The sequence below is a fragment of the Benincasa hispida genome, chromosome 8 (genome assembly GCF_009727055.1).
Source record: "Benincasa hispida cultivar B227 chromosome 8, ASM972705v1, whole genome shotgun sequence".
Lineage (NCBI taxonomy): Eukaryota > Viridiplantae > Streptophyta > Magnoliopsida > Cucurbitales > Cucurbitaceae > Benincasa > Benincasa hispida.
Window position 1 is genome coordinate 54,184,983 of NC_052356.1, and position 26,003 is coordinate 54,210,985.

A 26,003-nucleotide genomic window follows, 5' to 3' on the forward strand; every position below is an offset into this window, starting at 1 on the left:
ATATACTGTGAAAATTGGGAAATTGGGACAATCCGCTTCGTCTCAAGGACCTTTAAGAGGATTCCTTCAATTACAAATGCATAGAAATAGTGGTAAGTACGGGGTCGAACCACAGAGAGGCATATAGTTAATTCTCTCTTAAGTTAAAATTGACTGTGGAAAGACAGTAAAAACAGGGTTTTGGATTTTGATTAAGTTGAAAACATGCACAAAATTGAAATGCAATGTAATTAGGGATTGGTTAATCTGGTCCTTAGATAAAGATAAATATTCAATGTAATTTCAATCATTATTTTCTACCAATTGACTATGCGTTCGAATTATGCATGCATAGCTACAGAATGATGCAATTTAACTAGCCTCTACAAAGGCCGACAACTAACTAAATTGAAATCAATCAAACGTCCTAATTAATAATTAAGGGTTGAAAGACGATACCCTAACTAATCTACATGCTCCTAAATTCTATTGGGTCCTCAGCGACAATAAAGAAGTAGAAACACATGCATTAACCATCAGGACAACCATGTTCAATTAACCAAATTAATCCTCGAACCAAGCAATTAGACGTTCTAGGAATACCCGTCAAATGCCTCATTATTATTGCTACTTAAGACCTTAGTAAGACTAAGAGTCATTAGCATGCAAGATAAAGTGTGAAAGTCAACATCAATAATCATGCTTGGGAATTTAAACAGATTCAAAGAAAAATCTAACTCAAAATTGCAACATCAATTGAAAAACAGAAAACACATGAAATTGACATCAAATTCTTGATCCAAGAAAATAGATGATAATTAAGTCATAAATTCATAGACAAATTCAAGGGTTCAAGCTAATACATGTTTACAATCCAAAATTAAAACTAAAATCTAACCTAACGATACCGAAACCATCAAGGGAAAAGAAGATAGTAAAGCCTCTCCATGGCCTCCATAGCGTCCAAGTTCAAAACCCTTCAGCCGCCATGAATTTTTAGCATAAAATAACCTAAAATCGAAGGGATGTATTTATAGAAAAGTGGCAGCGTCGTAGCGCTAGATAGAGCATCGTAATGCTATAATGTAGGTGGTCCCGAGCATCAGGCATAGAGGCACAACACTGGGCTGACGCTCACTTGCACATGCACGAGGGCATCTCTGTCTCAATGTTCGTAACGTTGCAATGTTGATGGCAGCGTTGCGATGCTACCCTACAGCTTAGCATTCTGCCTTCAAGCGTCAGGCGAGCACTAGGGCTAGGCAAATCACGAGCGTTACGATGCTCTAACAAAGGCATTTTGGTTTTTTTAACTCCTTTGAAGCCCAAATGCTCAAATCAATTCCAAATTGCTTCAAATTAACCCCGTTCAACTCCAAATTACCAATTCTACCTTTTGATTGCTCGGTGCCTACAAAATAGGACAATAAACACATAAAATCCAATAACAAGCCCAAATTAAGCTAGGAATAATAACTCTCTTTGAAATCTATCAAACACTCCCAACTTAATTCTTTCTTGTTCCGAGCAAGATAGAAACATGCAATCAAGAAAACATAAAACACATGCTAGCTCCAGTTGCAAAGTTGCTACTCCAGTCTCAACAGTCAATTAGAATAAAGTTTATAATCAAGAAAAAAATTTAATTACAATAAATCAATGAAGCACAATTTTAAGAATGATTCTTAATCTATTCATGCATGAGTGAGCCTAGAGTCTTGCTAGTTAAGTTGTCATAGCCTGGAAAAGTTTTATAAGGTCTTCATCCTTGGACATACCAAACTTGCAACAAAGAAGGCAACATTGAGACAAGGGTGCCTAAATACACACAAAAAATAAAGGACGTTTATTTTACCTAGAAGGCTGGCTTTCACACCCAACTGCTGGGAATCTATTCACTCTATTCTTACGAGCCCCTAACTAGACACGACGGAGGTAGCACTTTTCATCTCTATCCATGCACACACACACACTATTTTTTTTCCAAGCAAGCTAGCTATTGCCTCATTTTCTATGCAATTTTTTATTTTTTTTTTCAGAATTGCAACTAATTTGTTTTTTTCTTCTTTCTTGTTTTTTAATACATAAAAGGCCCTATTTTATCCACTTGTCTAGTTTTGCTCTAAAACAAGTAAGGTTACTTCTAAGTCAAAGGTGAACCTTTCGGGGTGACAACAGAAATACAGACCATGCAACCCAATTCTAAGCATGCAAGACTTTAATTGTGCAAAACAATGACTTAAAGATATATGAGAGACAAAATTCTTTTTTAAAAATGGGCTAAAAATCATGATTTGCTTTTCTAACGTTCTTCCATGCAAATTTTATTAGAAGATGAGGATGTCATAAACCATCCTAATAACAATAGAGCAGCAGAGAAAATAAGGCAATCAAAGCATACAAAGCATAGTCCAAGCACAACGCTCAAGGACCACAAGTAAAAATAAAAGCTACACAACAAGTACCTCACCCCAACTTTAGAACGATATATTCCCCCCTAATGTATCTCAAGAAAAGCTCAATAATTAAAAAAAACAAGGGAACAGAAAACCTCCCTTGAAAATATGTTGCATACGAGACAATAGTGGTTGGGCTTCTTCTCGTCGCCTTGGCTTTTCTGTTGAAGCTTTGGAGAGGCCTACAAAAAAAAGTAAAAGAAAAATAAAAGAAAAGAAAAGAAAAAGAAACCTACAAAAAATTTAGTAAAAACTAAAAGAAAGAAAAACTACAAGAAACAGAAAAAAAAAATAAAGGAAGGAAGGAAGGAAAAGAAAAATACTACCAAGGGCATAAAAGGGAGTGTAGGCTAGCCTCAATTAGAGTTTGGTGAGTCCGGCTCCTTCTGAAGATCGCTCTAGAAACCTAAGCTGATATAGTAAAGACGGTTTTGCTCATAAATGTAGTTCACCATCCTCTCCATGTGCCTAGAACAGCGAGTAGTGTCTTGACTCACCCTTAGGGACTCAGTGGCTACCCTAAGGACTTCAGTAGAGATCATCAAAGTTTGCTCCCCAAATGACTCCTCCACCACTGGCACATCGTACTGATCCTGGGGATTAGCACGGAGAAGCTCCTCTATTGTGGGAATGTCTTCGTCCTTCTGATCATCCTCGTCTAACTTCTCCATTCCACGCCCATGGAATGCGGTAACTAACGATCAACAAATGGGTGCCCGACGTCCCAACCTCTCTTTGTTGTCAGGGATCTCCACCTCAAACATCTGACAGAGCTCGATAATCAAGCTTGGGTGCCCAAGGCTACCCATGTGGAATAATGTCCAGAACAGTGGATCGAGGCTCTAATGATCCACCCCATGTTAATAGACATCCTCTAGACTAGACAGTATAAGAGTTTGACTCGATCCTTGGTAATGTCGGTGAGGCGTAAACTGGCATCAACCTGATGAAAGAACTCTTAACGAAGAGCATCCATGAGCGCGTTCGGATCTTTCCTATTTCATTGTGACCGAAATTACCACACACATATTCTAACAAACAGTTATGCAATTTACACTAATTAATGGCATGCTTTGATAAATAAAATACAAGAGATTGAGTTCACATACCAATTGAATACTGTCTTCACAATGGACTTAACCCAGCGAAAGCAAACCTCTATGAACATTATTGCCCACCAAAGAGTTGGCTACCAGCATAATGATCGTCTAAACGAACGGTAGCAAACGAACAAGCACGAACAAGCAGGATCGGGGACGACACCATTACTTAGAGCCCTTGGTATTCTTGGAGTGAGAGGTTTTGTTGAATTTGGTAGAGGAAGGAGGAACGGGCTGATCATGTAGAATGATAAGTAAGTGGAAGAAGGCTATTGTATAGCAGATGCTTATCGTTTAGAGAAAGCTACACGATCGTGTAGGTTTTACTAAGCGATCGTTTAGTAATTGGTAAGCGATCGTTTAGAAAACTCGGCACGTTAGGCGATCGCTTAGAAAAGCTGGCGATCGTTTAGAGAAAGGCGTGCGATCGTTTAGACGTGGAGTGCTCGATCGTTTAAGCGATAAGGCTCTATTGTATAGGCTCTCAACTAAGCAATCGAAACGTTTTCACACCTTTTGCAATTTTCTCAAACTTTTTGCAAAATGAAACCAATTTTCATTTTATTCTTCAGTTACAATAACCAAATACTGATTTTCCCACTAACGCACGAGCAAGGAGAATATTTCGGCCAATTATCACATAATTAACCAATTTAATTAATAAATGAATATAATCATATTATATTCTTACCCTATAGTTTGATATCATATATCTACTATAGTAATTTCTCCTCTACTTGATATAAATCATATTTATATCTAATTTCTTCCAAAAAAATGTATCTCATGCATTTAGTCAATTATATCATATATAATTAACAAGTTCAATTATATCATATATAATCAAACTCCCTCTTCTCAATTTGAACATTTCAAACTGACCCAAAAACTGATTCTCGACTTTAGCCAAGCTAACTAAGGGACTTTATGGACCTATGGCTCGAAGCTCCAACGGTACATGAATAGCTGACTAAACTCTTTAGCCACGAGATCCACCATCTGTTAACTACCAGACATTGCACTAAAGACCAACAGCTGAACTCTTCTTACCACAGATATATTTTTGTGTTCATCGGATATAACTAATCATGAGTACGATGACCCTTCACAGATGTTCGTAAGTACAGTTGGGCCAATTTACCATTTTGCCCCTATAGTTATATCTCACTCTTTAAGTACCACTGATTCCTCTAATGAACAATACAACATAGTCCCACTATGTTCAAACCCTAGAATCAGCCCTTAAGGGAGCTATTAGTTGCCTCTACTTCGGGGAAGGAGTGAATTCCATCTTTTGTAGCTGAGTTCCCAACTCCCAAATCAGACGAAATCCCCAAAATGATAGGCTTGAATCGGCGACCTGGCAACTCGCACCCATACAAATCAAAGGACCACCCTCAATGACAGGAGTTCCTAACTCACTCAGGATTGAGGTCATGTTACCTATGGTCATCCTAGTGAGGTGAAGTCTCAGTCATGAACGGTGTTATATAATGAGATGTTAACACTTTGTGGTCAGGTCTTATACAAACTCTTTGTATTAGGATGCCCCCGCTCGCATGTCCCCTACACGAATGATCAGGATCAGGCCATCTGTGACAAGTCACAACATTTGTGACCATTCCACAAAGCGGGCCACATCCGTAGTATTACCAGGATAAGGTTTCCCTCATATATTCATATACTACATACCATTTTGGTTATCACTCAAGACATGATCTACTTGTATGTCACCACATACATGCTTAAGTTACTTACAAATAACCAGGGATTTTATGCTTATTGGTTTGTGGTAAAGAAAATAAAACATACAATTGAGAAAAATCAAGATGTGAAGTAAATATCATATATTATACAACATAATCGTTCATACAAACTGTTTTCAAACTATAGGACACGAAACTTTAGGGAATCAAGCTGCAATACTCCCAAGATAAAAAGTTTGCCTGCAGAGACACAAAACTCAACAAACATTTAGCTGCCAAGTCCCCGGCAACGGTGCCAAAAACTTGATGACGGGAAATTAGACGTCAAATACTCGACAACTGAAATCCCTTGGACACAATATGCGATGCATGTTCTTAAGGTATGCATTGATAGTCATGCGTCGATGGTCATGCGTTGGAATGATTATGCGTTAACAAATGTATGCGATGATCATGCGTCCTGTCACAAGTTTTGTTGCGTTCACACCAAGTATAACGCGAATGCAAGTTTCTCAGGTGATCCGAGGTCAAACACGGGGACTTGTAGCTGGCTGAATGCGGTAATGTGAATGCGGTGATTAAATAAAAGAATGTTGGAGGGGTTGCTAAGCTAATTCTACCCTACTCCTATCTAACAGACAACGTAATGAGAATATACATGAGAGATAGAGACATGACAACTCTTGACATGAAATAAATGAATGGGAAAATAGAAAAAATGTGGAGTTGGTGATTTCGTTGCAACCCTTAAGAGTGACCACAAGGGCAACCTTAGTCAACGCAAGTCAGCGATCATGCAACACACATACATGTAAACCACCTCTCGGTGCGAATGCATATGGTTCTAATGCTAGAACGCATGCGATATATGCGATAAGTCTATAGGACCTACACATAAGCCTCTATTCTTATTAATATGCGATGACAAAGTGACACACACACAAATAAGGCGACACAATAATATCATACCTATTCCTAGGGTGCATGCGATGTAGGTTATGCATTCCAATCTGCTCTCTCGAGTCTTAGATTTGGGTTTTAGACTACTCTCCCAAGTATGCCTAAATGATGACTGAAGCGCTCATATGACAAGGTAACTGCATGAACTCGGCTGACCTAAGATTATTCCCATCTCTAGTGAACAATGCATACATTGCTTAATGCGACCAACCACTACCCTCACCGAGCAGTTGGTTATTGCTGACTTTACTCACATTGCGTTAGCCCTATAGATAAGCATTGCTACAGCTTCAACTAAGCAAATAAGTTACTCACACACTCACGAAACGCACACCTTTCGGTGGGTTGCTACATGTTTCATCTTCTTAATCCACATGACTAAGTATGCGATACCCAAGTAATCTCACTAAGTGTTACAATGAAAGTAAAGATACTAAGCAAAGAAGATGGAGATGGAGTCGACGGAGAAAGAGAAATGCATTGAAAACAATATTGTCTTAATTCCTTAATCACAAAATGTCATACAATACAAATATAAGAAAAGAAAGGAAATGAAAATGACCGGCTGGAAGCAAAGACTTTGTTCTAGCGGATGCGCGTCAAGGCTGCCGGTGGTGCCATTATGGGGGGTAGAGCTGACTCTCCAGAGATCTATCTCTGGTCGAAGGCTCCGGTTATCACTCGGAATAGATGAAGGGAGGTGAAGAACTCTCAAACGTCTTCTCACGAATTTTTTCTGGATCGTAGGAAAACCCTGGGTTGGCAAGCATAATACCCGACCACTTGAATTTCTGCTCATTGCTTCTATTTATAGAGCTTGGATCGCCGACAACATTAATGGACTGCTCTGAGTTTGACATTCGGCGCGTTTAGTCCTTTCTGAACCTCTGCCGCTAACGCGTGGTAGGTGAAATGTCAACATCATCTTTTGATTTTCCTGAGGTAGATGCATTGATGCGTCATTCCACCAACCTTGCGTGTCCGCCTTTATCATGCGTTATCGTGTAGTCACAATCATTCAATGACCGCATTCGCTTAATCCCGCAACTCTTCACGATGACCGTAATCGCTTGACGAGCGCAACTCCCATGCGATGGACGCATACGACTGATTATCGTAACATCCATGCATTGATCGACGCGTTTGCCTTTGCGATGGACAGTTTTCTCTACATGCGGTCGTCTATGCGGTGGTCCGGTTCCCGCGTTTGCGTTTACTTGTTGCATTAACTACGAAAATAGAACATTGAATGCATAATATCGCATAATAATGGGTTAGCCAAGATTCATCATGCTGAACGATGAAAGCTCATTTTCTCATGAATTGCTAGCATGATTACCGCCTATTCTGCTTAATAACCTTCATAATTCTAAGTAAAAGGCCTAAGATGACATGCATTTCTGCATGTCATCAGCAGGGCAACCTCAAATGCGGAAGTGACGTAAACAAGATTTACGCCTGTTCCACAACTTCAGAGGTGTTCTAGTAACACTTTTGGAGGAAACACGGTTGAGTATGTATACTGCAGTCTCCACTACGAAACCCCAAAATGAGTCTGGTAAGGAAGTATAACTCATCATCGAACGAACCATGTCCAACATGATTATATTTCTCCTCTCCGCTACACCATTTTGCTGAGGTGTACCCAGTGTTGAGAGTTGGGAAACGATTCCATGTTCTATCAAATAGTCCGGGAATCCCGAGTCCAAAAACTCTTCACCTCGATCCGATTGAAGTGTTTTAATCGTCTATCCAATGCATTTTCAACTTCAGCCTTGAACTCTTTGAACTTTTCAAAGGATTCAAACTTCCGTTGCATAAGAAAAATATACCCATACCTAGAGTAATAATTAGTAAAATTGATAAAATACTCATAGCCACCTCGGGCTCGCATATTCATAGGACCACAAAGGTCAGAATGTACTAATTCAAAAGGCTCTTTGGCTCGATAACCTTTTCGATTAAAAGGTCATTTAGTCATCTTACCCTCAAGGCAAGATTCGCAAACTGGTAAGGAATTTTCTTCTAACTTACATAGAAGTCCATTTTACACTAATCTCTCAATCCTATTGAGATTGATGTGCCCTAAACGAAGATGCCAAAGATGAGTATTGTCTTTTGGAGAAATACGTCGACGTTTTGTTTGAGTTATGACAGTTTTAAACAATTCTGTGTTTTGGAGGGAATTAATGGCTAACGGCCTTAGAACATATAAATTATTTTCCAGATATGTTGTACAAATATGAACACCATCTTTATGAATAAACATTTTATCCACATTAAAAATAACAGTGTATTTACATTGTAACAAGCACTTTACAGAAATAAGGTTCCTGTTAAGTTCGGGAACAATATATACATCATTCAAAACTAGAAACCTATTCTGTAAAGCTAACTGGAGCCCTTCCACTGCCATAGCTAAGACGACGTGCCCGGTGCCTACTCGCATTATCATTTCACCAGCCTCCAGCTATCGCCGGGATCTAATCCCTTGAGAAGAAGAAAAAACGTGATTAGTGTCACCCGAATCAATTATCCAAGCAGAATAATCATTCTCCATTAAAGATGTTTTAAGTACAAGTAAATCATATTTACCTTTATCTGCCTTTGCCATAGCCTTGGCGGCCTTCCTTTCTTTCAGCCAGCGAGGACAACTCCTCTTCCAGTGTCCATCCTGGTTGCATTGAAAACATTTTCCCTTTTCAACTGGTGGTGGACATCTTCTTGGGGTGACAAGCGGCAAGTTAGCAGGCGCCTTCCTTTTTCCCTTACCCCCTTCTTCTTCTTCCTCTTTGCAGAGTTAGAAGTAGAAGGTGCAGAATTCATTCTCGAGGTCGAACCTCCATGGAACGTCCTGGAGGATGAAGCAACATTTACCTCACCCTTCTTCTCCTCCTTACTTTTCAGTAAAGATTGGTAGGTCTGCAACTCGTTGAGGAGAGTTGTAAGGTTATATTTCACTTTGTTAAGAATCACATTACTATACAAGTGCAGGAAGCTCTCCGACAAAGAATGCAGAATTATGCTAACCTGGCTACCCTCATCGATGGTATACCCATTCAACTCCGCCACATTGAAGTGGACCAACATGTTAAGCACATGTTCATGAACAGAGGTGCCTTCTTCCATTTTGGAGTTGAATATGTACTTCAGAGACTCATGCATAAGTTGTTCAGACGGTTGTCCAAACATCCCCCACAGGGACTCCATGATCTCACGCATTAAGACTATGGGCTCATTTTTCTTGGCTAAGACTTCAGAAAGACTTGCCATGATATAGGCTCAGACCTTCTCATTCGCTCGTGTTCATCGCTCGTAAGCCTCTTGAACATTTCAAGCGACATTGGGAGCTGGAATAGGAGAATAGACCTTCGTAAAGGCAAACATGAGATCCTCGATGATAAGAATCATCGTGATCATGTGTTTCCATGTCAAAAAGTTATCACCAGTTAATTTTTCGGCGATAAGAAAAGCTAACATGGTTGTGGCCATTTTGAATACTTGTTGCCGAATACGAACAAAACTTTATTAGATTTTGCTAAACCATGTTTAACCAATTAATTTTGCAAAACAGTTTCAAGTACCCTAAGTTAAAGACTTCTATTTTGCAATGATGCCCCAATGAGGCAGGATAATCGTCACCGGTGGGGTGATCAAATGCCCCTTTGCTAGGATGAGACATTCTCAACCATTAGGCAGAACCAATTCTTGGAATTGAACCTAATAGCCACCATTTATTTGGTCCAGAACTGTTAACCTTTAACAATTCTGCGTAAGTGTGACCCCTCACTTTCGGTGATAGAGTCCCGGCCTAATGAGCCCACTGTAGGGAAGAAGCAGATTAGAACAAGAGACTAAGTTACCTTATCCTCTTACAGGAGATCAAATAAAGAAACTCGCAAAACTACCATCCTATAGGGGGACACTCCAAGGGTGCTTCGAGGCGCTGCGTAGTAACTTTATTCAATCCAACGAGGGAGACCAAGGGATATGTTGTCGCATTTCTCGCTCCCACTTACTATGAACACTCTCTCCATCCATCTTGATATTGACTTGCCCAAACACCATATGTTAGAGGGACACGCCAAAGGTGCCTCGAGGCCAAGGGTAGATCTCACGGTGTGGACTATTTAGGATAAATGTGAAAGGTTTAAGTGGAGCATCATATGCCCCAAGTACCTCCCACTGAATGTTTTACCAAGGAGTTCATTAACCTAGACAATTCAGCTACTGATTTTACTCTAAGTCATATTTTTAAAGCCGCTCATAAACAACTTTTGTCTATGAAATATGAACAAGTTCAAGTAGTCACATTTAAACACTTTAATGGACTATCCTTAACTTACATGCATGCATCAAATCTATCTAATTCATATTTCCAGGTAAGTTCCTAGATAGGGGTGTTACGTTTTCGTCAACTTAAATACCCAAGCCTAAACATAACCCGCCTTAGACAAAAGGTCCCTTATAGATAGATTTGCTACACTTTAACCTTTTATTAGTCAATTTAATCCTATTAAACTGATTAAAATATTAAAGCCTTAGGGTTGCTAATCATATTAGAATCGTGATCTTAGGTCTATGTGATCCAAGTTTTAAACATTTTAAAACATGAATTAAACCTAAGTGAGCATGTATGTCTTTCTTATTGCTTTTAGTTCTAATTTCTCCTTAACTTTTAAAAAGAAACAACTAAAATACATCGAACACAACTAGGTGTTTATAACACTTATAAAGAAACCTATGTGTCATGCTTCATGTAATGTCCGGTCATTACTACACATAACTTTTATACACGCGTAATAACCTAGCAAACATGCTTTCCATTCACCCTTATACTATAAAAAATATAATATAAAGATGATGCATGTCAATGCTTTTTATGCATGCATAAATATAACTCTTATACTATATGATGCATGAGTATGCTCTTATATAATTAAATCATGCTAATCTAAATTATAACATTTACAATAGAAAGAAGATGCATGACAAATGCATAACCTATGGTGGGATTTACTATGTGTGCATACCATGTGACATATAAAACCATACATCGCATGTAATAAACCAAGGATTAATGGACTGGGACGAGCCTTTACAAAAAGACCAGAATGAAATAATCCTATCTATTATATTTTCCATTGAGCAAACCGGTTCACAGGTGAACCGGGTCTTGAACCGTCAGGAGAACTCCATTGTTTAGTAAATGTCGAAGGTAAACGATCGCTCAGTGCACATTAGACGGTAGGCGCAAAAGCTAAACGATCACTTAAACGAAAATGAGGCTGTGAAGCCTGATCGTTTAGGCGATCGCTTAATGCGGCAAAAGGTAAACGATTTACCGTGCGTTGCTAAGTGATCATTTAGTCAGTTACTAAGCGATGAAGCTTGCTGAGCTAAATAATCGTCTAGTGCGTGCGCACGTTAAATGATACCCAAGCATTCGATACTCAGCGATTGCTTACCTCATCATCTATACCTCAAAGAACAGCAACCCTTGTTTCGATCTTCTTCACGAACAACTCAAGACTAAAACTGACTTTGAATTACAGACTCGATAATAATTAATAATGCCCAAAAACGCAGGGGCCTTTACAATCAACTAAAAATGCAAAAGAATCAAATCAAACTCAGGCTAACATCCCAGAAAACTCCATTAAGCCGCACATCCACAACAATTTAACAATTAAACAGAGCAGATATGCACCCACCATGAATGTATATGCAATTCGTTGCAACAATGAAATTGGAATCTCAAAACCTTGCTCTGATACCAATTGAAGGAACTCTTAACGAAGAGCATCCATGAGCGCATTCAAATCTTTCCTATTTCATTATGACACATACATTCTAACAAACAATTATTTAATTTACACTAATTAACGACATTCTTTGATAAATAAAATACAAGAGATTGAGTTCACATAGTAGTTGAAGATTGTCTTCACAATGAACTCAACCCAGCAGAAGAAAACCTCTATGAACTTTATCGCCCACCAAAGAGTCGGCTACCAGCAGCACGATCGTCTACACGAACGGCAGCAAACGAAAAAGCAGAAGCAAGGACGACACCACCACTTAGAGCCCTTGGTATTCTTCGAGTGAGAATCCAAAGCATGATCTTTGTTGAATTTGGTAGAGGAAGGAGGAACGAGCTGATCGTGTAGAATGATAAGCAAGTGGAGAAGGCTATCGTATAGTAGAAGCTTATCGTTTAGAGAAAGCTACACGATCGTGTAGGTTTTACTAAGTGATCATTTAGTAATTGGTAAACGCTCGTTTAGAAAACTCGGCACGCTAGGCGATCATTTAGAAAAGCTAAGCGGCTGTTTAGAGAAAAGTGTGTGATCCTTTAAATGCAAAGTGTGAGATCGTTTAAGCGATAAGACTCTATCGTATAGGCTCTCAACTAAGCGATCAAAACATTTTCACACCTTTTGTAATTTTTTCGAACTTCTTGCAATATGAAACCAATTTTCACTTTATTCTTCAATTATAATAACTGGAATACTGATTTTCCCACTAACGCCCGATCGAGGAGACGATTTCGGCCAATTATCACATAATTAACCAATTTAATTAATAAATGAATATAATCATATTATATTTTTACCCTATAGTTTGATATCATATTTACTATAGTAATTTCTCCTTCTCTTGATATAAATCATATTTATATCTAATTTCCTAAAAAAAAAAATTGTATCTCATACATTAGTCAATAATATCATATATAATTAACCAATTTAATTATATCATATATAATCGAACTCCCTCTTGTCAATTTGAACATTTCAAACTGACCCAAAAACTGATTCTCGACTTTATCCAAGCTACCTAGGGGACCTTATGGACCTATGGCTCGAAGCTCCAACAGTACGTGAATAGCTGACTAAACTCTTTAGCTACGAGATCCACCATCTGTTAACTGCCAGACATTCCATTAAAGACCAACAGCTGAACTCTTCTTACCATAGATATATTTTTGTGTCCATCGGATATAACCAATTATGAGTATGATGACTCTTTACAAATGCTCGTAAGTACAGTTGGGGAAATTTACTGTTTTGTGCCTATAGTTACATCTCACTCCTTAAGTACCACTGATTCCTCTAATGAACAATACAACATAGTCAAACTATGTGTGAACACCTCTCAGGCCAAGAGAAGGTGTGTGGCGCCACATCGTTCAAGCCTTGGAATCAGCTCTTAAGGGAGCTATTTATCTACTTGCCTCTGCTTCGGGGAAGGAGTGAATTTCATCTTGTGTAGCTGAGTTCCCAGCTCCCAAATCAGACGAATTTCCGAAATGGTAGATTTAAATCGGCGACCTGGCCATTCGCACCCACACAAATCAAAGGACCGCCATCAATGGTAGGAGTTCCCAACTCATTCAGGATTGAGGTCATGTTACCTTTGGTCATCCTAGTGAAGTGAAGTCTTAGTCATGAACGGTGTTATATAACGAGATGTTAACACTTCATGGTTAGGTTTTATACAAACTCTTTGTATAGGACACTCCCACTCGCATGTCCCCTACACGAATGATCAGGATCAGGCCATTTGCGATAAGTCACAACACTTGTGACCATTCCACAAAGCGGACCGCATCCATAGTGTTATCAGGATATGGTTTCCCTCCTGTATCCATATACTACAGACCATTTTTGTTATCACTCAAGACATGATCCACTTATATGTCACCACATACATGCTTAAGTTACATACAGATAACCAGCGATTTTATGTTTATTGGTTTGTGGTAAAGAAAATAAAACATACAACTGAGCAAAATTAAGATATGAAGTAAATATCATATATTACACAATACAAGCGTTCGTACAAACTGTTTACAAACTACAGGACACGAGACTTTAAGGCATCAACCCCAACATCTGGAACATATAAATGCATGCCAAATCTAAACGGAGACAGACATCTCCCCCTTAAACCTAACGACAATGCCTCTTGATCTACCCATTCTACCCTAGGTCTACACAAAGTTTCTATAACTTCCTGCTCAGGGAACTGCTGGTTGTAGAATCTACCATATTCTTCATTGAAGTCGATCAACCCATAGATCTCATTGATATGAAGAGACAAAAAGGGGACTCTAATGCCTCTAAGCAATGAGAAATCCCTATCCTCGTCTAAATTGGCATAAAATTCCCTAACAATAGGAACAATCGCCTCGCCAAGATGGTTAGCCAAGGCTTCCTATTCTCTCTGCTGTATCTCAACAGAGATATGGGGATAAAGATCGACCTCTAACGTTAGGGCTCTTTCAGGGACTAGGCTCTTAGAGGAAACCCCATAATGATGTCTATCCATGGCCCCTTGGCAACTAAACCTAGGGTGTTTGGAAACAGGCTCAGGCTTATGCCCATCCTGACTGGTGCTAGCAACACCCTCCTTCCTACTCTCCTAGGACCCATGAAAGTTTATCTAATTCGAAAAGCTCAAAAAATCAGGTTCTAACTTAGGGGAAATCCGACAAATCCTCAAAAGTCTACTTAACCCACAAAAAATATATAACAATTTGGATCAATTTCAACTGCACACAAAAAAATCTCAACATTTATTTAAATTTCAACATTATTCAAATTAAAGCATAGATCCACACAATCTAGGAGTTTTTCAACATATTTAGCAAATCTAAAGAAGAAATATACAATGAAAAGCTCAAAATTTACCTCAACTTTGAAGAAATCCCAAAGATTGAACAAAAAAGCCCTAGAACTTGGGTTGGGTATGAAACCCACAAATTTAAGAATGAATAGTGGAGAATCTTGAAGGAATGGGAAGAAAATTGAGAGAAAATGCTGGAAATTGAAAGAGGAAGATGAAAAAAAAATCTCCTTTGACGATGTAGAATTGCGTTTTAAGCAACTCTGCTTCATAGCGTTGCAAAGACGTTGTGCCCTAATTTTATTTTATTTGTATTTTTTAAGTTACCCTATTTAAACTAAAAATGAAAGACTAACCTAAAATTTTAAAACTAATTTTAAAATCTATCCTAAAAAGGAAAAAAAAACTAGAAAATAAAAATTAAAAGAAAATTTTCACCTGGTTGCCTTCAGGAAGTGCAAATTTGTCACGTCGATTGCTCAACGTGCCTTGTCCCCTATCAAGGTACAAAGAAATTCTCGTATTTCTCTGGTCATTTCTTGGATGAGTCGATATGGCCTAGTAAAGCCATAAGGGTTCCCATCTTTTGAGAAGAACTATATAGGTCGAATATGAAATTTTTAATTTTTTTCAAAAAAGGAAAAAGAAAGAATCAAAAGATTCAAGGAATGATTCTTCAAAAAATAAAGACTCTGACTCAAGTGACTCGCAAGGTAAATATGAGCAATATTAAAAAATAAAAGAAATATCAAGAGAAAGAATAGATTAAGGCTTGGAAGCCTCTAACTCTTTTACCTGAGACTCCTCGAAGTAAAGCCCAGACTCATACTTAACCTTACCAATCTGCATTTGACACGGCAGGAGATAAACATCGTTATCATCATCGGTCCAAGGGAATTCCTCAATAAGGTCAACCTTGGTTCCATAAACGATGGGAAGCTCTAAATGATTCTCCAAGGTTAGCTCGAAATGTGCAAAATGAGGGATCGAAGAAACCTTAATTGGCACGGGGGCTTCAGTCTCCAGTGAAACTATATAGACTCCTGCTTACACTCAGAAAAACAATTAGCAAGTTCACACATTAAGGAATCCAACATCTTACCTTGATCAGAAATTCGAGCAACTAGTTGCTCTATAGGATCATCGATGTGAGTCTCTCCACTGCTCAACTCAGCACTCTTAGAAGATGGTTCTTTCCAAGACTCTTCAAGTCTCACAGCCGATTCAATAATCTGAGTGACAAGGTCACACAGATTCTAAAACTCAATTCTAGCTTCGTGTCCAAAATATAAGCTATCCTACTGGAGACTTGAGGGTTCTTGATAACTGTAGGGACGTTCCTGCACAAACTCACTAGAGCATTTAGAAAGTTCCCTAACCAAATTTTCTAAAGAAATAACTAAATTGGTAGAAGGAGATTGCATATAATGGAGTTTTGCTACGCATCTCCCAAGGAGGATAATAGTCGCTCTCAAAACCACATGAAACCTGAATTTATTTAGTAGCCAAGACTTGAACAATAGAGGTTAGATATTTGACTTTTAAGCTCATTAAACTCACTTACCTTTTGTGCTCTACGCTGGGCCGCATACTTCGCTTAAAACGCATAATAGATGTTCAAATCGTCTGCCATGAGAAAAAAAAAGTAGACACAAGAAAAGAAAAATATTTTTGGGTTTCTAAAGTTAACAGTCAATTTAAACTAAAAGAGATTAATTGGCGTGCCTCCTCGGCAATGACGCCATTTTGACAGGTACAGAATCTTATGTCATTAATAAGCTCAAGACTTGGTCAAAAGAAAAATTATACTACCAAACTACTCCAATCACTACAAAGACGTAGCAATAGTGGTAAGTATGGGGTCAAATCACAAAAAGGCACAGAGTCAATTCTCTTTTAAGCTAAATTTGACTGTGGAAAAATAGTGAAAACAAGGTTTTTGGTTTTGATTAATGTGAAAACATGCACAAACTTGAAATGCAACGGATAAATGTAAACAAGGATCAATTCATCTAAACATTCAATGTAATTTCAATCAGTTTTTTCTGCCAATTGACTATGCGTTCGAATTATGCATGCGTAGCTACCGAATTAATGTGATTTAACTAGCCTCTAAAATTGCCAAACAACTAATCAAATCGAAATAAATCAAGCATCTTAATTAATAGTTAAGGTTGGAAAGACCATACCCTAACTAATCTACATGCTCTTAAATTCTATTGGGTCCTTAGCCGCTATAAAGAACTAGAAACACATAAATTAAGATTTAGGATTCAACTATGTCGATTAACCATCAGGAAAACCATGTTCAATTAGCCAAATTATTCCTTAAACCTAGAAATTAGACATTCTAGGAATAGCCATCAAATGCCTCTTTACTATTGCTACTTAAAACCTTAGTAAGACTAAGAGTCATTAGCATGCATGATAAAGCGTGAAAGTCAACATCAATAATCATGCTTGAAAATTTAAAAAGATTCAAAGAAAAACATAATTCAGAATTGCAACATCAATTGAAAAACATGAAACTCATGAGATTGACATTAAATTCTTGATCGAAGAAAATAGATGAAAATTAACTCATAAGTTCATAGACAAATTCAAGTGTTCAAGCCAATACATGTTTACAATAAAAAAATAAATCTAAAATCTAACCCAACAATATTGAGAACATCAAGAGGAAAGAAGATAGCAAAGCCTGTCCTCGGCCTCCATAACCTCCAAGTTCACAACCCTTCAGCCGCCATGAATTTTCAGCATATAATAACCTAAAACCAAAGGGATGTATTTATAGAAAAATGGCAGCGTCGTAATGCTAGATAGAGCGTTGCAACGCTTTAATGTGGCTGGTCGCGAGCGTTAGGCATAGAGGCATAATGTTGGGCCAATGCTCACTTGTGTGCACATGTGGGCATCTTCGTCTCAATGTTTGTAACGTTGCGACGCTGACGGGGCTAGGCAAATCACGAGTGTTGCAACGTTCTAACGGGGGAATTTTGGTCTTTTTAACTCATTTAAAGCCTGGATACTCAAATCACTCTAATTTGCTTCAAATTAACCATGTTCAGCTCCAACTCGTCAATTCTACCTCTTGATTGCTTGGTGCCTACAAAATAAGACTAACACATAAAATCTAATAAAAAATCCGAATTAAGCTAGGAATAATAGCTCCTTTTTAGAGCATTCAAACCTTGAGCGTCATTTCACCCTCTTCGAGCTACTGGAAGAAAATAATACCATGTAAAGAAAAATAAATGTGATTAGTGGCTCTTGAATCAAGTATCCAAGCATCATGGTCATTTTCCACTAAATAGGTTTCCAGGACTAGTAAATCATATTTACCTTCATTCTCTTTCTTCTTTGCAACAAGGTACTTGAGGCAATTGCATTTCCAGTAACCATCGACATTACAGTGGAAGCATTTGCCCTTCCCTTTCCCAATAGTGGGAGCCTTCCCCTTCCCTCCTCTTTTTGGATCTTTTTAGAAATAGAGGTCGAAGGAACAAATTTAGTTCAAGAGGATGAACCCTTATGCAACTTTTTGGAATGGGGCACATTTTCCTTTCCTTCTATTGCCTCCTTACCTTTCATAAGGTGTTGAAAAGTCTGTAACTCGTTTAGAAGGGTAGTCAGATTGTACTATATTTTGTTCATAACCGCATTTTTATGGAATTGAAGAAAACTCTTCGGAAGAGATTCTAAAATAAAAGACATCTGACTTTGCTCATCGATAACCGCACCATTCATTTCAACAACATTGAACTGGACCATCAGGTCGAAAACATGTTCTCTCACTAATTGGCTTTCTTTCATGCTTACATTGTAATGTACTTGAGGGCCTCGTGTCGAATCTGAATGGACGGTTATCCAAAAATTTCTTGGAGGGACTCCATGATTTAATGTGCAGACATCATGGCCTTAGGCTTCTTGGTAAGAACATCAAATAGACTTGCCAAGATGTAGATTTGGCCCTTATCATTGGCCTTCATCCAACGGTCATAAACATCCTTCAATGCTTGGAATGCATTTCAAGCGGGGACTGAAGGACATTCTTCTGTCAAGAAAAACTACTGATTATTAATAACCAGAATTGTATTCAGGTTAGATTTCCATATCGCATAGTTTTCACTAGTTAATTTCTCATTTTTAAGCAGATATATGATTGTGGAAGACATGTTGAAACATATAATAATCAATTGACCGTATTAGTTATGTTTGTCATAACCTATTACTTATTAATCCAATCAATTTAGTAAAAACATATATAATCATAGAACCCTAATTAAACTATTAATTTTTGTTTTTGCAACGATACTTCAGAGGTTTAGAGCAACAACCACCAAAGGGTGATCAGCTACTCCTTCCCTGAATTGAGACAATCTCAACTAATCACTAACACTAGAATAACTTTTATTCCTATAATTTTTAGCTACTGTTGTTTTGGTCAAGGATTCATTAACTAACTTAATTCATCTCATAAGTGTGACCCTCCCATTTTTGGATCCCAGAGGTACGCTTCAACAGGCTATTGAGGGAAAGACAAATGTTAAAGATTAACATAAGAAATCCTATCCATTGTTGGAGTTTGTGTTCTGACCCCTAGATTAGGCCTTCCGAAGGGATTGTCACTCTAGGACGACATGCAAACAGACCATAGGAATCTCACGGTGCAACCTAATGGAGGAGACCATATGATACATTGACATACATCCCTTTCCCACTTACTATGAACACTTTCCCTATTCACCTTGTTATTGACCCATGCAAACACTTTCCAAAGGGAGGTCCTGCATAGGGCGACAGTCGAGCATGAATCTCAGAGTGTGAACTCTTAAGCACGTGAGAGCTGAAATTTGATATATCACATATACCAATATCCTCCCATTAAAGTATTCTAATATTTTTAAGATTTTATTATATTTAATTAAAACTCGGCTAATGAATTTATCTAAGTCCCTTTAAATTTGCTCAATATAACATTTATATTGAATAATTTAACAATATTTGATTTTATTTATTAAACTCATTTAATAAAATCAATCATTTATTACATACTTATAAAATATTTGCTCAATTTACCTTCCAAGTCGGTTCCTAGGTGAAGGTGTTCCGTTTTAATTAAATTCATTGTAATCCTATTAAAACAAATTAAAAATATTAATCTATTTCTAATCCTGTTAGAAAAAAACATAACTCTAGCTTGATTAATTTTAAACTATTGAAAATTAATTTGGACCTATGTTTGCATGCAACTCTTGATTATAGATTTTAAATTATCTCATTAAACTATAACCCTTATATTTTAATGCTTTATTAATACCTATAAATTTGCATCTAAAGACATCGATTAAATAAAAAAAATTATATTTATCTAAGTATGACATGCTCAACAAAAATTCCATTTTCATTGGATAAATATAGCACTTATATAAATCATATATGGAAACACAAGCATTCATGTACATCATTCCACTATTTATTATAATAATTTTAATATATAATATGATACATTGACATGCTTAGATTAATTATATATCACTAACATAACACTTTGTATTTATGATGCACGTACATATTTATCCAAATGTGGGTATTTTTGAACCTACATGACATACAATATGCAATATGAATTCAAATATTAATTTAAGCATCCATCTAATGCATAATTAAATTAATTTAAACTGTAAAAATTGACCGATTTTGGCAACCTAATGTAAAATTAATTGATTAAATTAATATAACTATTATATTAATTTAATCAATTAATATTAATTAAATAATTCAAAAGGAATTAGGTCAAAACAGATGCAGTCGAACTATCCTCGCTTGTGCCGCCAACACTCTGTAGAAACTCAGAGTGTTGCAACGCTAAGGGTAGCGTTGCAATGCCACGACTGCTTTGCATTGTGTCTGCCTTTTAGCATTACAGCGCTGCAATAGCAGAGCTGTGATGTTGAGCGGCAGAATGTTACTGTTCATATCGTTTTTGGCTCCGAACTTGTCCCAAACACTTCCATTTCTTCCCAATCTCTTCAGCAACTGTTGCTCTTTCGATCAACATGGACTTATAGATTCAAAGCACGAATTAAATTGCCCAAACAATACAATGGGCTCTTTGAAATTAATTAAATTAAAAGCAATATATGTGCCAAAATCGAAAATATCCAATCTTGCTAACCGACATTCAAACATTCCAAATGCAGAATATTAAACCCACCTCTAAACTGATTTTGTTTAAAAAATTATGAAGAACGTGAATGTAAGAAATTGATTCTGATACCAATTGAAGGGATCGAATCCCACAGCGAAAGCATTTTGTGAGAACGTCTTGCATCCCGCAATTCGATTTTCACATAAACAAATTAATTTTACTAAAACAGAATATTAATATGTAAAATAGCATACTTTAGGTAAAAAGATTAGAACAATTCTTACCTTTGTAGATTCCCAAGTTCCAAGAATGATCCTCTCGAAGTTCCAACGAATGGCTCCTCCTATGATCTTGATCACGAACGAATTCTTGAACAATTCGAACACAACCACGAGAGTAACCTTGTTATTCTATAGGATTCCAATAGAATGATAGGCCGTATCCAAAATTGAAAGAGGGAGAAGAGAAAAGGCTTTTGGAGAGTAGAAAGGATTTTCTTTGTGGCTTAGGAAAAATTTTGTAGAATAACACTTGTATTTTCTGTATTATCAGTCTTTGTATCTCCCAAAGGGACCATAGGGAGGTCTTTATATAGAGAAGTGTTAAGCCCTTTTCCTAATCCTTTTCCTATTTCCTTTTTTCACAATTAATTAATTAAATAACACTTATTTAATTAATTAGCCAAAATTAATAAAATAACACTTTTAATTAATTAACACAATTAAATAGCACTTTTTTTTATTTAATTTTCAAATTAATTAAATAACTATTTATACATTAAATCAAATTTAATGTATATATATTTAATTATCATAAACATCGTATGTATATGTGCAATACCTCTCTATTAATTAATTCTTTGTGAATCTAATTTACTTGAATTAGTTAACTGGATCTTATTCGTAGTTTCGCTCATGGTTCTTCAATTGGCAAGAGGCATAGGCAACACTTTGTCGTGATGCATAAGCACATAACCCAGCCCCTTCTTAGAATCATCACTTTAAATCACAAAACTTTTGGAGCCATCTTGTATTGTAAGAACTGGTGCAGAAATCAACTTTACTTAAGATACTGGAAACTATCCTCACAAGCTTTGCTCCAAATAAATGAAGCTCCCTTTCTGATTAGCTGGGTTAATGGGGTGGCTATGCGAGAGAAGTTATTTACAAACCGACGATAATAACCAGCCAACCCCAGGATACTCCACACCTCACCGACCGTTGTGGGGCGGGGCCAAGTCATAACTGCCTCAATCTGAGTTAGGTCCACAAATATGTCATCCTTCGACAGCATATGCCCAAGAAAGAACACTTTACGTAGCCAGAATTCACATTTTGGGAATTTAGCATATAACTTATTCTCCCTCAGAGTTCCTAGGACTTTTCGAAGACGCTTCTTATGCTCTTCTTTTGTCTTGGAATAGACTAAGATATCATCAATGAAAACAATTACAAAGGTGTCAAGAAAATCCTTGAACACTCTATTCATCAGGTCCATGAACACAGCTGGAGCATTGGGAAAACCAAATGATGTTACAATGAACTCATAATGTCCATATCTAGAACGGAAAGCAATCTTAAGGATATCACTATCCTTTAGTTTTCCCTACCACAGCCTTCATAATGACATTTTCAATTATTGTGGCCACGATAGTGTACTCAGTCAGGATCTCTAAGGATGTCGGTTCTTGTGGGGGCACGGTTGAATTTCGGGTCCTACTTCTTGCTCTAACTTTTTGTCATGATAACCTAGAAGAGTCCATAGGCGATGAGAGGTCATCATGTGCAGGTAGGTCCTGCTCTTCTGCAACATTCTTGCCTCAACCGACCCTTGATCTCGTTTGTGGTGCCATCTCCTAATAACCCCACACAATCAACTTTATAAAAAAAAAATAGCCTTATAAGAAATTTTGTCGATTGCATCTATAGTTTAGGTAAAGTTTACTGCATACAATCCGAAAGGGATTTTTTTTTTTTTTTTAGAAGGATATACCTGGCGAATACAAAGAATCCGTTTATGGCTAATGGGACAATCCAAACTTACCCAGTAAGTCAGTCTACCAACTGTAACAATTGAACTTTCTATTATACTTCTAGGATGTTACTATATGCATACATAGGCTTGACAATAAATTTCTTGAAGAAAAAAATTAAGTAAAAGAAATAAATTTTTTATTTCATTAAATAAAGCTCAAATAATAATATCCTAAAAACTCTGTTCGAGGTACCCCTGACTCTAATTTAAAAATAAATTGAGTAAATAAATAAATTAACAAATGAATAAATGAAATAACCAAGAGTTTTAAATGTTAAACACCTAAACTAAAACATATCAAATAAATAAAAACATAAGTGTGGAAGCGATATCATGTCCCAATGCCCGAGTCACAGATCCCACCTGTCATTTGTCGGTTTATCTTTACCTTTACCTGAAAAACATGGCGAGAAAAGGATGAGTATATAAATATACCTAGTAAGCAACCCACTACTGGGCTCACTAGGCTAACTATTAGCCTTCCTATTTGGACTTAAGTGCACAAAACACATAGGTCTTGTCCATAAATTCACCTGCTGCAGTGGCATCTACTACCGCCTGTGTGGCTCTATTTAGTCCGTTGTCGAAGGTTTCCATCAAAACATAGTCGGGAATGCCAATATGTAGGAAATTACGTACAAGGCACCTAAATGACATGAGGGATCACACCTTATATCTATATGGAATTTAGACGTCCAAGTGGGTAGATTGCCAACAATTTGAAAAGTAGGCAACCAGGCACACTACTTAGTAACTCTGAAGCTCCCTACGGAAATGGAAAAGAGTAGTGAAAGCTATGACACTGTGTAGTGAAAAGACGACATCTAATGTGACAACTGAACCCAAAGAAGCTAGACCAGTAAGATCACAGACTCCCCTCCCCTCCCACAATAAAAGAAATTGAATCTCTCACCACTTCAAACAGAACTGACAACCATGACTCAACTATCTCGACTTCAACCCGAAACCTTCCAGCAACTTCATCTAAATCCTTCAATCAAACTCCTGATAATGTAAATTCTCACAATAGAAACTCTTCCCAACCAACCAGTCCAGTACAATGCGACAAAAGAACAAAATCAAGCAAGCGAAGTATTGCGAGTTCCACCTCCTTACCCCAGTAGACTAAAAAAGAAATACAATAGTCGGTAGCTTAAGAGATTCCTGGACATTTTGGAACAACTTCACATTAACATTCCTCTTTTAGAAGCTCTAGAACAAATTTCGAGCTATGTGAAGTTCTTGAAAAACATTCTTTCAAACAAACGCACGTTGGGTGAATTTAAAATCGTTGCACTGACGCATGAACGTAGCATGCTGTTTAAAAATAACATGCCTGTGAAACTAAAGGATCCAGGAAGCTTCACTTTGCCATGTTCAATTGTTGGAAAAGAAGTCGGTCATGCGTTAAGCGACTTGGGCGCAAGCATCAACTTGATGTCGTTTTCCATTTTCAAGAAGTTAGGGATAAGTGAGGCCATACCCACCACAGAAACCCTACAGCTTGTTGATCGATCCTTAATGCATCCTGAAGGGAAAATCGAAGATGTACTTGTTCAAGTAGACAATTTATTTTCCCTACCAATTTCATTCTTTTAGATTACGAGGAAGATACTGAAGTTCCCATCATTTTGGGGCATCCATTCTTGGCCACAGGGCGTGAATTGATGGTTGTATAGAAGAGAGAGTTGACCATCCGCGTAGATGATCAATAAGTTCAATTCAATGTGTTTAATGCATTGAAATATATAGATGAAATGGAGACATGTCAATGCATTGATGATGTGGGAATTGGATACTAGGAAATGTTGAAAAAGGAATTGGAATGAAGAAGGAAATGACATGGTTGTGGAAGAAGTTCATGCGTTGATAAAATCTAACCCTGGTTTTGAACCCATGAATCTGACTGAAAGAGAAGCATAAAAGTTAAACCATCCTTAGAAGAGCCACCTATCCTTGAACTAAAGGCTTTGCCAGCAAAGCTTAAATGCATGTATTTAAGCTATAATGACACTCTGCCAGTCATTATCTCTACCGCATTAAAAGTGAAAGATGAGGAGGCCTTGTTGAAAGTTTTGAAGAAGTATACAAAAGCCATTGGACCCTAGTGGACATTTGAGGGATTAGTCCTATATACTGCAAGCATAAAATAAGGCTAGAGGATGGAAAAGGAGGCTTAATTGAGATACAACGCGGGTTAAACCCAGTAATGCGTTAAGTTGTGAAAAAAGAGATCATTAAGTAGCCCGATGCTGGAGTCATTTATCCAATCTCCGATAGTAGCTGGGTAAGCCCAGTTCAATGCATGCCCAAAATATGAGCTATGACGGTCGTGGCCAATAGAAAAAATGAACTGATCCCTATTACAACCGTTACTTTATGGCAAATTTGTATGGACTATCACAAACTGAATCAGGCAACAAAGAAGGATCACTTCCCCCTTCCATTCATTGATCTTTCCAAATGAAAAATTGATGGTTTTGAGCAATATTAAACCATGGTATGTAAACATTGTTAACTACTTGGTCTGTGCCCAGACACCAGAAGATTACACACATTAGCAGAAGAAGAAGCTTCAACATCAGGCTAAGTTTTACTATTGGGATGACCCATTTTTGTACTGACTTGGACCCGATCACATTTTAAGAAGATGCATTCCTAAAATTGAAGTTCAACGCATCTTGGATCAATGTCACGAGTCCCCGTATGGTGGACATTTTGGGGGACAAAGGATCACTGCCAAGGTTCTCCATTGCAGCTATTTCTAGCCCACTTTGTTCACGAATGCCCATGCCCATGCGATAAATTGCGATTATTGTCAACGTACAGGAAACATATCGAATAAAAACAAGATGCCATTGACTTCCATTCTGGAAGTAAAGTTATTCAACATGTGGGGCATTGATTTCATTGGCCCTTTCCCTGCTTCTACAAGACATCAATATATTCTGTGGCGGTCGATTATGTCTCAAAGTGGGTGGAGGCC